This window comes from Rattus norvegicus, chromosome 16, assembly GCF_036323735.1.
Source record: "Rattus norvegicus strain BN/NHsdMcwi chromosome 16, GRCr8, whole genome shotgun sequence".
Classification (NCBI taxonomy): domain Eukaryota; kingdom Metazoa; phylum Chordata; class Mammalia; order Rodentia; family Muridae; genus Rattus; species Rattus norvegicus.
The window spans coordinates 79416383-79430970 of NC_086034.1; the positions used below are offsets into that span (position 1 = coordinate 79416383).

At 40.1% G+C, this 14588-nt stretch overlaps 1 protein-coding gene across 2 annotated transcripts in view; it reads left to right on the forward strand.

Annotated features, from left to right (window-relative positions):
* Positions 1-14588, forward strand: part of Csmd1 (CUB and Sushi multiple domains 1) — a 1600162-nt gene that overhangs the window by 495834 nt on the left and 1089740 nt on the right. The gene's annotated exons all lie outside the window — the stretch shown is intronic.

Sequence of the window (14588 nt, forward strand, 5' to 3'; positions counted from 1 at the left end):
AAGAATGTTAAATTGTCCCTTATTGGTTTGAACTTGCGAATCAGATTGTTCGGTTGATTACAATGGTAACATCTGAAGATTACTCATACAAATTAATTGGCGGGGCTACATCATTGTAAAGCATTTGTTTTTAACACAGAAGAGCCTGACTAAAAGGGTTTCCTCAGCAACACAACTCTTAACCAGGATTGAAGTATGGTCATCTCATGAAGTGAGGAATTTTTGCCAAAGTTAGAATTTTTAGTTTAGAAATGAATTTGGCCTCCCTCTTGTTTGTCTCTTGCAAAGCAGTAGAATTTCAGTTTTGGGCTTGCCGTCAGATTGGCGGTTCTATACTTTAAGGTGTTGTTGTCAGTTTTAAGGTGTTTTGGTGTAGATGTAACAGAAGACCAGTGGACTTTGGCTAAGGAAATGATTGTCTCTGTGTTAGATTTGAAGTAATTGAACTGGGTACCTGTGAGCAGGAGGCCTCAGATGTGTGTAATTTACTTTGGCACAGAGGTATTTAATTTTCGTTCCTGTGTAATATACGAGCTATCAGTTGTGAGTTACGTGAACTCTGGTGACTGTGAGTTAAGAAAAGTAAATTGTGGGTGGAGCTATTAGTGACTTTCAGTCACCCACCTGGTTTGCTTTACATGTGTCACGGTTTGCTCTAATACTGAGTACATGTGCATGCATGTTCTTTGTGGAAAGTTCAACCCTGCACTTGGTTGATTTAACCGAACTTAATTGGAATGCAGTAAACTGGTTGTAATGGGCTATGTAACAGTATACTATAGTGTAATACAACCATGCGGAGTTATACAAAGACTTGTTAACATATTTAGCTTAAGTGACCCATGCAATAATGTTGTGGATACCAGCCTGCTCTGCCAGACTCATTTGTGAGGTCACTACACTTCCATATAGACCAGTGTCAGTTGGTAAAGAGATATAAACACTGTTGCGTATGTTAAGAGGTAACATAGTCTTTGGGCAGTAGTAGGCCGATTTATGGTCAATGGTTAGATTAATGTTTTATCAATTATTTTATTTATTTATATTTCAAATATTTTCCCCCTTTTTGGTCTCCCCTCCACAATTTCCTTACCCCCTCCCCATCCCCTCTGCCTCTAAGAGAGATTAACTTTAAAATTTAGTTACAATTGCCATTATCCTTTGATCCCTGAATCACCTTCTGAAGAACACCTCCACATCAGTGAGTTTGTATCTTCTGAGCTTACTTACTTTTACATTTTTAAAGCTATCTGTTCATAGACAATGTGTCAAAGGTCTAGGAACCCTGGCAATTCTACACTCTTTCCTGACAAAGTCCATGTGTATATTTCATGTATTTCTCTGATTACCCATCTCTAAGATAGAAACCTTTGGAGTTGAGTGATGATGGTCACGTGACTCCCTTTGATCAACTCTTTCTGGTCTGCTGTGGGTTTTATTCATTGTCATGAAGGATGATAATATAGTTTTTAACGTATCAATAATTTTTTTCTGTTAGAAATTATTTCTTCTTTGGGTCAGGATCATAAGGAAATATAACTGGAAAAGTGCATAGGTATATGCTAACTTGAATATGGTTTTAGAATATGTAAATATTTTTGTATATTTCATATGGTGAATAATTTATCTGATAATTACCAAAAACCACAAAACTAATTTAAAAAAATATTTGTGAAATACACAAATTTGTCATCACTAAACCAATTTTATGCAATAGTTAAAACATTAATATAATAATTATTTATCACTGCACATCAAGGACTTTTACCAACCTTATATAAGAGTGCAGATGAGAGAAGTTACTGGAAAGAGAGCAGAGCTCACACTGATAGCTCCCCTCCTTCATTGATAGCTCAAGTACCCAGGGACGGGAGGCACCTCTTACCCACCCATGCAAGATTGGTGAATGCAAACACAGAAAAAATATATCTGCGTGAGAGAAGGCGGGGCCAGTGTGGTGACCAAAAAGATCTACCACAGTTTCCAATGTGTGATTTACATTACTTTTTAAAAATGAGATAGATTTTCTTTTACTCTAGTACTGCTGTATTGAAGAGACAACAGATGTAGTAATTTCCACAAAGGAAACAATCTAATTAATGTTAATCTAAACAGTTAAAAATGTTAATATGTTATCCAAGATATTTAATGGAAATTGAATTTAGATAAAAGCACTAAATCAACTATTAAAGCATTTCCCTCTGGTCCGTAAAGTAGCACTGTGTTCCTAAATTAGACTTTTTTTTTTTTAGCATTAACAGATTGCTGATTGAAATTTTAATTTACATTCACTGGCTTGGAGTGAGGAAATTGTCCAAAGTTCTAAGATCTGACAAAAATAAGATAACCTTGGCAATGGCCTTAATGTGGGCATGGAGTGCAGGAAATTTTGGGCAATACTTTCAAATAAACCTTGTTTATTATTATTTGTACATGGGGGATTAAACAACATAATGAATGTGGGAACAATAAGTTACATATTCCAATTAATGCATTCAGTTACTGAATTTAACTTTGTAGTCCTAATGAAAGTATTTATAAGTCTCTTCCTAAAGTTGTCCACATGGAGTATTTGAATTTCTTCAAAAGTTTCTCTTTTAAGACTTCTGATCAGTACAGAAAAGTTTGAGCCAGTAACTCAAAATACTCATCTTGTCTGGTATTATTTACTTCATCTATGGACAGAACAATTAATATAATTCTATTTAATACATTTCTAATGAGACCCAAAGCTATATGTTACTTATAATGAGTTCTAAGAAATTCTGACATATTTGTTTTTGTCTCAAAATTATTAAATTGATTAACATCACACACACATATATGTATATATATATGTATATATATACACACACATATATATATGATGGTTAGGTGGTAGTTGAAGGACACATGGATTAAATATATAGATATATGGTGGGTAAATATGTCAATAATGTATAATAAATGGTTACATGTATAAGTAGAAAGATAGGAGACAAAAAGGTGATAGATTAAAAGGTAGAAGGTTAAAAGTGGTAGATGGTTGCAAAAAGGATGCATCATAAAGCATAGATTAAGGATTGATAGTCAGATGATCGATATACACAGATGATAGGTAAATTATTGCCACATAGATATATGACAAACATCTATAGACAGATCATTGATATATACATACATGATAAAGTTATAGGTAGGTGGTAGATAAGTAGGTGAGAGAGGACCACAGCAAGATGAATATATCACAGATAACAGATGATAGACAGATAAATAAATGACAGATGTAGGGATGGAAGGTTAGATATGGTGCATAGAGAGACTAATATACAGTTTAACTAATGATAAATGCTGATGTAGATAGGACAATAAATAGAGAGAGATGTGTATATTGTGTATAATGTCTTAAATGCATTTTCTACTCTATGCTCACAAGGACTCTGCAAGTGAAATGAAATTACCTGGTACTATCATTTAAAGTTGATGGAGCAGTGACTAAAATAGTTTCTTTCTTTCTTTCTTTCTCCCCCCCCCCCGGGATTGTACTTTGTTTCTCAGTGTCAGCAGAATTGAGTCCAGATCTGCTTATCTCTAGAAGCTGCAATTCTCAAGGACTGCCTACCCCCAGATATTAGAGTGAAGCTTGAGACGATGTTCACTAAACCCAAGCACATGCACACAGTATCCATGAACAATATGTTCATGTTTATAGAGATACTGGGTGAGCAGGATTCAGTAGGCAGACATTAGGGCCTAAGAAATTATTTCTCATGGATGGAGAGATGGCTCAAGTGCAGAAGAACACTTCCCGCTGTGAGAGGACCCAAGATCACTTGTTAGCACCCTTACCAGGCATTTCACAACTTTAACTCTGCATCAAGGAGTTCTTATGCCCTCTTCTGGCCACTGTAGGCACTGCACTCACAGGTGCACAAACCCCTTCACGCACATTTAAATAAAAATAAGTCTTTAAAATGTAGGACTTTTAGAGGTCTCATTCTTACCTCCCCTTGTTTACAAAGCTCTCACTGGGTACTTAGCTACCTAGCACTACACTGTAATAATAATAATAATAATAATAACAACAACAACAACAACCACAATAATAGGCTGAAATGGCTGTTCCTAAGAACTAATGTAATAGACAACTGCAGGCTAGAGTGTTGTTCAAAGGCTCTGAAGCTAAATGCCTGCTGGTGCCATGCCCTGAATGTAGATCTGAACAAGCATACATGATTAGAGATCCCTTCTGGGTAAGGGAAAAACATGAACAAGGAAACTGAGAGAGAGAAAAAAAGATGATCTTATTTGAAGACTGTATGTGAATAGAAAGAAGGTAGGTTTTATAGAACTGGTTTTAAGGGATGCCATACTCAAGCTGAGGGGACGCCTAGGTCACCCGAACACCCCAGCAGTGAGCTGGGTTTATATTGTCTTATCCTTGAGACAGTGAACCCACAGTTAGAGCCTTGGAGGACATTCTAGATTCTTTTCTCTACACTCTAAAATAGCTTGGAGCTTGGTCAGATATTTTTAATTCAGCTTAGCCAGACAGGTAAGAAGTTGAGACAGAAGGGAAGGTCTGGTGTGTATCTGGATAATAGAATGATTGTGACCAGCAGCATATTGTACCTGTGTGTCAGCCTCTGTCTTTGTAATAGTTGATTCAATGTATAAAACTGGGTGCAGAAGGGGACACATTCTTATCTCCAGTGATTCCTGCATCTCGGTGACAGTTTCAAGGTCTTACAAGGAAACTTTGTATGTTGTGTTTACAGACCTTGCTTCTCTGTATTCTGAGGAGTAACAATTGAGGCTAAGATGTGAATCTTGGGCATTTGGTACAGAGTCAACATTAAGAGTTATTTTTAATGAACCTCAGTCAGACAGGTAAGAAATTGATCCAGAAGGAAGGTCTGGTGTGTGACTGGGTAATAGGATGACTATGGCCAGAAACCTATTATCCTTGTGTTAAATAGCTGGGGATGTGGGTTTTGATGATTTCCACCACATAAATAACTGTGTGAGGTAATAGGAACATTAAATATTAATTGATTATTTTATTATGATACAAAGTAATCCAAGAAACAAAAGAGCGCCACCCCTCCTCCACATCCCTTGACTGATATGTTGGTAGGTAGCAATTTGAAGAGAAAATAAATAATATGTAAATTCGAAATCAATTTTAACAACTAGTTTACTTTCTTTCCCTTTCAGACCTGGAAACCTGTTAGTGAGCATGGACATTGAGGATATAGATAAAATCTTTGTTGTTAAGATGTATCTCACAGAGTTTGTATATATTCACTGAAATTCTTTAAAAATAAAGTATTTCTACAGCCTGCAAGATAGACACAAGGAACCTGTGCAGAATGGCTGGCTTAGTTCAAGTCACCAGATTAACCCCTTATCCACAGGAAAGCACTTCACGCTCACTTGCTCCTTTATTACAGAATCATTTCCCTGTGCAAAACTGTGACATTTTCATCTACTTCTCAACTAACTCAGCTGGAGGAAGGTGTATCTCATTGACATAGCATAGCCCTATGAATCCCAGGATCAATAGGCAGCCTGCTCTGAGGCAGGCTGGGCTTCTTGCACTATGTCTTACCTCCTGACACTGTCTGGCATTCACATCCCTCAAGGGAGGATTTCTTGCCAGTGTCTTCAGGACTGGATTCATAAAACATAGCTACATGGTAGCCCTGCATGAGCCTCACTTCCCCTTTCTTGGGAACTCCAGTGCTTGTGTATATCAGCAGGCAGAGATTATTAAACTCAACCTGAGCTAGGGGAGGACCAGAAGGGATCAGCAGAGGAACTCGGGCCCTTGCCTGAGAATTGTGTGGAGACAATAGCATCTCACTGAGGTCTGTCCATCCTTTTCGGCATGTTCAGATTATGGCAGTAAGAATATGGCTAGGTAAAGCTACCAGCCACTTCTCAGGACTTAGCTACTGGGGGCAGGGAGGGTCACACCAGCTCCTTCTCAGTTCTTGACAGCCCTTGTAGTTCTCTGTAGCAGACGGAGCTGGCCCTTTCCCAGCTTTGGTCACTGCAATTCAGACACCTCTCTTCCTTTGGCAAGAGTGCTCAACCCCAGGCATATTAGGTGCACAAGTCCAAAGTTCTGCTGCAACGTTTGAAATCACCATGTAAGTTCAGAGAGAGAGAGAGAGAGAGAGAGAGAGAGAGAGAGAGAGAGAGAGAGAGAGAGAGAGCGAGCGAGCCTCAGAGCCTTAGACGTGTGCTAATCAACAGAGGAGAGGCTCAATGTTCTACCTCAGTAAACTAATATTTAAAGACAGGTGATTATCGTAATGGTTGGGATTATAACAACTGAAGAACGCACAGATACAGATGAAGGATGTTTCTTTCTGAAAGTTTAGCTTTACAACAGCCACATAAGAGCAGAGCAGATAGAGAACAGTCAAACAAAAGAAAGCAGCCTGGGAAGAGGGGCTGCTGGTTATCTGTGTCTCTTGCATTTCTGATGAATGGAGAAAGAGTGAAAAGAGTTTGTGCAGCCCCATGTTCCCAGAAATATAGAGCCACCACAGAGCTGTGTCCATTCCAACACCAGAGCCTGATCCTGGGCCTGCGGCTGGCCACAGTAGATTTCCATCCTGAGTGGGTGGCCTCACAGCACACAAGCCATGAGTCTGATCATTCACCAGCTGATTCAGATTTTATCAATTCACTCTTTTTAGCCCCTAAAACATTTCTAGCTGCTAGCAACCACAACTTTTATGCTCGATTTTGTGGGTGTGCAAGATTCTCTGGGAAAATAAAAGACGTCTCTTAGACTTTATGAAGTTCTAAAAGGGTCTGTATCTAGTGAAAGCCAGCATACTCCATTGATTGATGCACACTCTATGATCTTGTGGCAGTTTAGCTGATCATTGGCATTTATTTTATCTCATTTCTGTGGTTATGATACCCAGTCCAAGTAGGCGTACATAAGACTACAGTGTATTTCATGCATGACACAGTGGGAAAAGTAAGTAGCATTAATATCAGTGGAGTTAGTATGGACCTTTCAGAGTGTAGTTTATTAGTATGAACTTCGACTTCAGACATTTGTCTTATGCACTTACCTGGTGAGGGAGAATCAACTTTGTGAATTAGAAAAATCTACTTTCTGTCTCAATAGAAATAGCCTACCCTCATTTCTTTAGGAGAAATGCTATTGGCGAGGTCACGCGAGACACTGGTTTTTCTCCTAGCAACCACCGCACAGATGCACACATGTAAGTGCACATTAGTATGTATTCCTGAATGCATGCACACAAACACATATTGATACATATGTATACTCCTGTGCATGTACACACACATAATGCCCATACTGCAACTAAACATGCTCATTCTCACACAGACACACACGCTCACACGTATACCTATACACAGATACTCACATGTGCTTGCATGTGGGTGCATGCATTCACACATTCATTCATGCACACAGGTACACATGCTCACACTGCACATGCATACATCTATCACATTCACATGTTATCTTTCTCTCTGTCTCTCTCTTACTTTCTCTTCCTGCAGCATCATCTGAGAATTGAAGGGTTCCTTAGAATTCTAGTTTTGTAGAGAATTTATTTTTTTTTGTTTTCTGTGTATACGTTGGCCTGGGGTCTGTGGGATGGACTGCTATATCAAAGCAGCTTAGGAAAAATGTTCTTGAATGCTTGCAGAAGCATGAGGGCACACTTGTGTGTGTCTGCACTTGTGCCTATGGCTGAGAAGGCTTGTCGTGGCTGCGCTGTGGTACGCAGAGCTGCCGGGAGCCTCGGGAGAGTTAGCCGACTGTCTGCACTGTGAATCTCAGTTACCACTGGGCTTCGGATGATCAACGCGAGTCTGGGCTTGTTCTGTCCTGTGCAGAGGCACACCCCTCAGCTCATTACAAGTATTGACAGCGTTAGAAAAGGGAAACCATAAAGCCAGAGATTTCTGAGGATGATGTGAGCATTAATATTCTTGAGTGGACCTCTGGCTCTTATACTGGAAATTGTATGAAAGTGAGGGCAGGTAATTAAAAGTCCTTTGATACAGTCATTTTCTTTTTTAAATGGTTGAGTTAATAAATTCCCAAACCAGTGGTGTATTTCATTTCTTTTTAATTTAAGAGAAAACAGTGTATGCTCACTAAACCTCTGCTCATAGACAGTTGGAATCTGTTAACCGGAGCAGTAAAAACCAAGATGATTCAGTAGAAAATTCATCTGCAAAATTGTCACTCAGCGACATACAAGCATGGAAACACATTATGCTCCCAGCCCCAGTTCATAATTAATTCTTTCATTTCTTAACATAGTTGTCTCGACTTTAATGTAAACTTGAGCCCTTATAAATACTCGTCCCCCATGCTTTTGCCGTTTGCTGGTTTTATTAACTTTCCCCCGACCACCCATTTCTACTGCAGACAAATAGCTTCTAATTTTTCTTGAACACATGAACAATATTTAACAAAACATAATCACAGGTAGTGTTTGAAAACTAAAATTGGCCATCGTTTAAAATGCACCTTATATGCACCAGAGAAAGGGTGGCCCTCCCTAGTCATTTCTCTCTTGTTTTAATTCTTTGTCCTTAATGGGGATCTCAGTAGCAATTCAATAACCTTCTGCATCTGAACACCAGAAAGCTCTGGCTGTTCTGACACTAGAGACGAAAAATGTTTGGTTTCATTATTTAAATGTGCACGTGAGGGCGAGGTTTGTAATTTGACGTTGGGTTTCATCTCATTTCACATCCCTAGTAGATGTGGCCACTGGGCAAGTCACTTAAGCTTTTATTACTTAGTTTCCTTATTTGTGAAATAAATATGTGGAACATGTCTCAGCACATGTATTACTTAGCTGCTTCTGTCACTTCCGCAGAGGAAGCCTGGAAGATCCTCATTGGATGTAGTGTGGTCACTTCTAAGGGAGGCCTGTGTGGTACTCCTTAATACTGGCTGTTTTGGTACCGACGTTCTCTTTGGTGTCTATCATGGAACATTCCATTATCTTCTCTTCCTCTGTGCTTGTGTTTGCTTCACGTGGCTTGACAGCCTGCACAAACATTTCTAAGTTAGTTCAGAGAGTGCATGTGCCTGCTGACACAGTGAGTGTTTTCCATTCAACCAGCATTGTGTGTATCTTGGCTAAGGTTACTTCACTCTTTCTCGCGAATCTCATTCCATATAGATAATTTTTTCTGCTGCTGTTTTGCTATTGATTTGCCCATTTCTGTCTTCTAAAAATAACAAGAGCATAAGATAAAAGTCACTGAGCTGGAGTCACTTGATTCCAGCTAGAGATGGTTAGTCGAGGCAATAGTAGAAAAGCAAGAGATTGACATCTGTGTGAATCAGGCAAGGAGAGGATGTGGACGTTGTTCAACTGGAAAGAAAAAAGAAAACTCAATCATGCTGAAAATAAGTACTGAATATTGGACCAGGATAAAAGCCTGAGTCTCACAGGTCAATTAAGCCCCATGTTACTTTACATGATAATTAAAAGTCTCTTCCCTTTAAAGGGCTGTTGGTGAAGCGTGCTCATACTAAATTAAATATGATCACCTGATAACCATAGTTTGACATGGACACTGGACATGCTAAATTGTGTTTTAGCTTCCTCTTCTGGTCCTTCGCTAAGTAGCAACTGAAATGTTTCTTTAGGCTATAGAATCAATACTTCAGCCCAAAGTGATTTGGATTTTACTTCTGTTTGTCTACTACTCCCTAGTATGTTTACTAATTTTCTCTATTGATCCTGAGGCCCCAGGGTCAGAGTCACTGTGCTTCACATGTGTGGACTTCAAGCTTGATATTTTGAAATGTGCCCATGCCTGTTCACGCCTGGTCAGATGCCGCCCACCCTCAATTATTTATTTATTTTCTCCTTTTTCTTAAATTTAGTGAGAGAATGGCCACCCATGATCTGATATGACAGTAGGTATGGAGCTGAGTTCCCTGAGGCTGATACGCTAAATGACAAAAGACTTGGGTTGTTTTGTGCTTTCCACAGACATTGATTCTCTTATAGAACCTAAGTAGGTTTCATGTAGGTTTGTACCATGAGTTCATATGCATACATTTCATCAATGGTGATTACATTTTAATTGTGTATTTCTCATCACAGTCCTTAGAGCTTGGCGGGGCACTGTACATCTCAATAGGAAATCCTGTCAATTGTGTCCAAGCATTGGTCCCAATAGTGAGTACCTGGAGTGAAATTTTACTTCCATAAAAATTATACAATTGTCTTAATTATCCAAATTGTTATCTTAAAAGTTAGCAGTGTCAACTACAGAGAGAACATAATGAGAGCATGCTTCCTTGGCACCTACAAGGTTGTGGGTTCAATTCCATGCACCAGGAGGAATGTGATGGTGGAGAACTAAAGGGATAAGTTAAAACACCCCTATCATGAAATACATAGTATCTAGGACTTCCCAGCCAGTCTAGGCGACGCTTTATGCTTTTCCTAACAGATATTAAGTGTGGGATTTGGATATGACCTTGTACTTCTCTCTTAACCTTGGGCAAAAAGAGGGGAAACCACTGTTGTATGAGCTTCAACATGCAACATGGACTTGTTGGTTCCAGAAAAGGCTTTGGTTTCATGGAAATCAACTACATCCCCAGCTTAGGTTTTGTTTTCCAGTCAGGCATATATTTTCCAGAAACATGTTTTTTAAATATTAGACTCCTGGGATGCAAAACTGCATTTGGGGAGGAGAGTGGGCTAGAGCATGGACAGCTGGTGTGTGGGACATCTGAGAGTCCTGCAGCTCGGTGGGACGTGGGAGGGAAAGAAACTGGAAGCTGAAGCTGAAGACATTTCAACACTAGGAGTGTTGTCTGCCTTAGTGTGGTGGGGTTTCAACACTTCCCGTCTGAGGCTTTAGTTTCTGAAGCTTCACACTTTCTCACAGCCCTCCCATATGCCACACTACAGACATGTGCACCGAAAAGTCTGGAATGGCCCTATTTCAGATGGAATTCTTGGATCCATAAATCAAGGGCAGAGCCTCATGGTATGATGACTGTGGTCACAGAGAATTTGTAATTGTTAGAAGTTTGCTGATTAATTTTGTACATTTTATTAGATACTCCTGAAAAATGAGTGAGACAACTTTTCATTCATGTGATTCTGTATAAAATTAGCACCGTTTGTTCTCAGCTTAATGAGAGTTGCATACAAGCTTTATATGTTGCAGAGTGCCACATTAGAATGTTACCCAGGTAGGAAGCATTTGCAACATCCCATCAGCTGTACTTTTTGTCACACTTAATGCAGCTGTTTGTCTCCATTTTCAGCTCCTGAACAATTTGCCATCTCACCCATTAAACCACAGGGACTCTAGCACAGCTTTGCAAAACATAGCATCCATGTTAATTCCTGTTTGGTCCTTAAACTATTGCAGCTGGGCATTGATTGTTTCTGAAGCAATGTTTTCCTGTTACTCTGACATCCACCTGTAGAAAGGAGCTAAACTGGTCGTGCCCAGGCTGGGGTTGTAATGGCTTCGTTCCCTACCTCCTCGGGGGTGAGTTCCAGCTGCTGACTCTGTTCCTGCCTGAAAGGAAATCACAGCTGATAGTTAGATATTCCTAGATGAAGAAGGTACCCCTGTAAAACCGTTTGTGTAAAGACAAGTGCTGTGGTCACAGGGTTATTCCGACAATTGACATTGCAGTCTTCATTTTTTCCAGGAAGCAAGCTGCCCGTCCCTTTCTGTGTTTGACTTCACTCATTTTTAAAAATGTATTTTCCATTGATCCCTTGAGAGTTTTCATGCTTGCTTATGGTACATTTTTATTACACACATTCCCCATTCTCTAGCTCCCAAAGAAGCCTGTCAGCTATAACTGGGGCCTGGAAAGTCAGCTGCCTTTCCATCTGACCTCACTCCTTACCTATTCTGGACAGGAGGGATCTGACCTGAATTTTCAGAGGAGCAATGTCCTCTAACCATCCTGATAGTTCTGCTGTGCCCATGTGGTTAACTTTGTTAGATATCTTCTTTGGACACCAGATGTCTCGGTAGTTTGAATGAATCAACTTTTCTCCTATTTCACTGAGCTGTAGACACTTCTGGCAAGGCACTGTTCAGAATCCTCCATGAAAGTATGTGGAAGGCAGATTACCAGAACTCCTTATACCCATCTTGAATATCTAAACCCAGGCTCCCAACTGGCTGCCTCTTCTGTTTTCCCTTCAACTGAACATTGACCACCCACAGTTATCACACTGGGCCAGTAAGCTCAAAGTGCTCCTTCAAATTCTTAGGGACATGGGCACTTGTATTTAAATAGTATGTGCCACATAAGCTAGAGGGTCAGAGTTCAGATCCCTAGAAGCCACAGAAATGGCAGGTATGCAGGGCACCCCACCTGTTACTCCAGCCTCACAAGGTAGAGACAGTGTGTCCCCAGCAAGTCAGTAAAGGAGAGTAGAACTGAGTGAGATCTGAGTTCTATAATAGACCTACTTCAAAACACAAGCTAGAGAGTAATCCAGGAAGATTCTCCACATTACCTGGAGACTTCCACAGGAGCATGTACAAACATGCATATGTTCCTGCCCACACAGATATACATATAAAGAAAAAGGAAATAAATTTTACAGACTGATAAAATTCCTGTCTTCTACTGCACCACTTCCCTAGAAAATGGAGAATAAGGATCTATCAATAGAGTCGTGGTGGCCAGGATGCAATGTTTTGAATTGGGTAGCAGAGTGATCAAGTTTAATAGAATATTTAGTGGTCATTGTATTTCCCTAAATCCTGCACCTTTAAATGTGGTGGATTGACAGCTGTGAGCCCACCTGCGAATACTTTGTATTGCTTTCAAGGGCAGACAGGCTCAGATCCCTGGCATAGCTTACATAGGTCACAGGGCACATTATAGTCTAAGACCTCATAAAGGGTAAACACCTACTTGGTGTAGCTGCACTGTGATATCTATAGCTACATTCCACACCATCTGACAGATGTTGGGGTCTTCTGGGAACTGAATTAGTGCTGCCATTTCACTAATATACAACAAATAAAATTACTAGCATTGTCTCCCACCGGTGGCTCTAGCAGATTCCATCTAACTGCATTCCCCTGTGCCCCTCATGGCTGTGTAGTTACTGGACAGGCGTGGGAACACCTGTTTGCGTATGGTACATTTTTATTACACACATTCCCCATTCTTTCAGACATCTTTCAGAATACTAATCGAAGCAGCAACATACTGCTCAGGGGAGCACTGCTTAGGAGAGAAGAAAATGGTACTCACATGTGCATAAACATCCTGACTTCTTCCTGAGGTGCAACTGGGGTACATGGGCCACTGTGGCCAGGAGTTTAAAGCATTGAGTGCAAAGGTACCTGAATGTAGTGTTCATGTTTTTGACATGCTATTTCTAAGAGGATTTACACGATAAAACATAGACATACACACTGCTCTGTGGAGTTTATTGATGAGAAAGTGTTTGTATTTTGATCCCATGCATACATGGGACTTACAGATGACTTCTTATGGGACTTTGATTCACTACTTGTGCCAGATCATCAGGCTCAGTGGCAAAACCATCACCTACTGAACCAACCATCACCTTGCACTGCCTGGTCCAAGGTAACGCATTCTAAGGCAAAACCATTTTCTTTGACTTCTACCGTGTGAACTGATTTGATCAAATGAAGCACAGGTATTTCACACAACTTAATTTTCCTTTTTAATCCATAAGAATTAAAATTCTCATGTTGTTAATGAAAGCCATGCTGTGGGCAGCTGGGTCATGTGCACATAACTAGGAAGTCAATTGTGTTAAATTGTTCAACCATTCTTTCTCCCAGGAAATTGAGAAGCCAAACATATCACGAGTAAAGCTTGGTGGTGGGCTAGTCCTTGGATGTCATATGACTTCCTCAGAATGCAGGGCATGCTGACCCTAAGCAAGTACCTTAGGCAAAAGGACCTTGGGCTGTTTTTCCTCTTTCTGTAGAAGACCAGAGAGGAAGTAGAACCCACATTCTCTGTAAATGTTTTACATAAATGTGTTCTATTCAAGAACTTGCTCCGAAATTAAATAAATGTTAAAGTGAAAATACAATGATTAGAAAATATCAGGGCCTTCACAATCTTCTTGATTGTTAAGACAGTGAAGCTGAAGAGGGCTCTGTACCATTTGACTATTCCAGACCCAATGGATGTCAGAGAGGCCTTGTGAACCATGTCGCTCTATCCTGTTATTTTAAGATAGCCCCTATGTTTCTTCTTCAAAATGTGTGTCCTCTTGTGAGGCTCCCATGATATGATTCCAAGGTGGAGACATCTCACTGTCTAAGCCTTTGTTCCTATAGGCACAGAGGTCATTGAACTGGAAGATATCCTTACCAGTAGGTTTGTCATCACAAGCAGAAATGTGTGGGTCTCAAGTCTTCCTTGATATGAGGGCATTTGCCTTGTCTTATTGTATCTTGTCTTATCCTGTTAAGTTGTCATCTCTTGGGAGCCTGATCTTTTCAGGAAAAGTAATGGGGGAATAGTAAGCCTGGGGAGAGGGGTGTGTGTGTGTGGGTATCTAGCTAGGGGGAGTGAAGGGAGGGGAAAC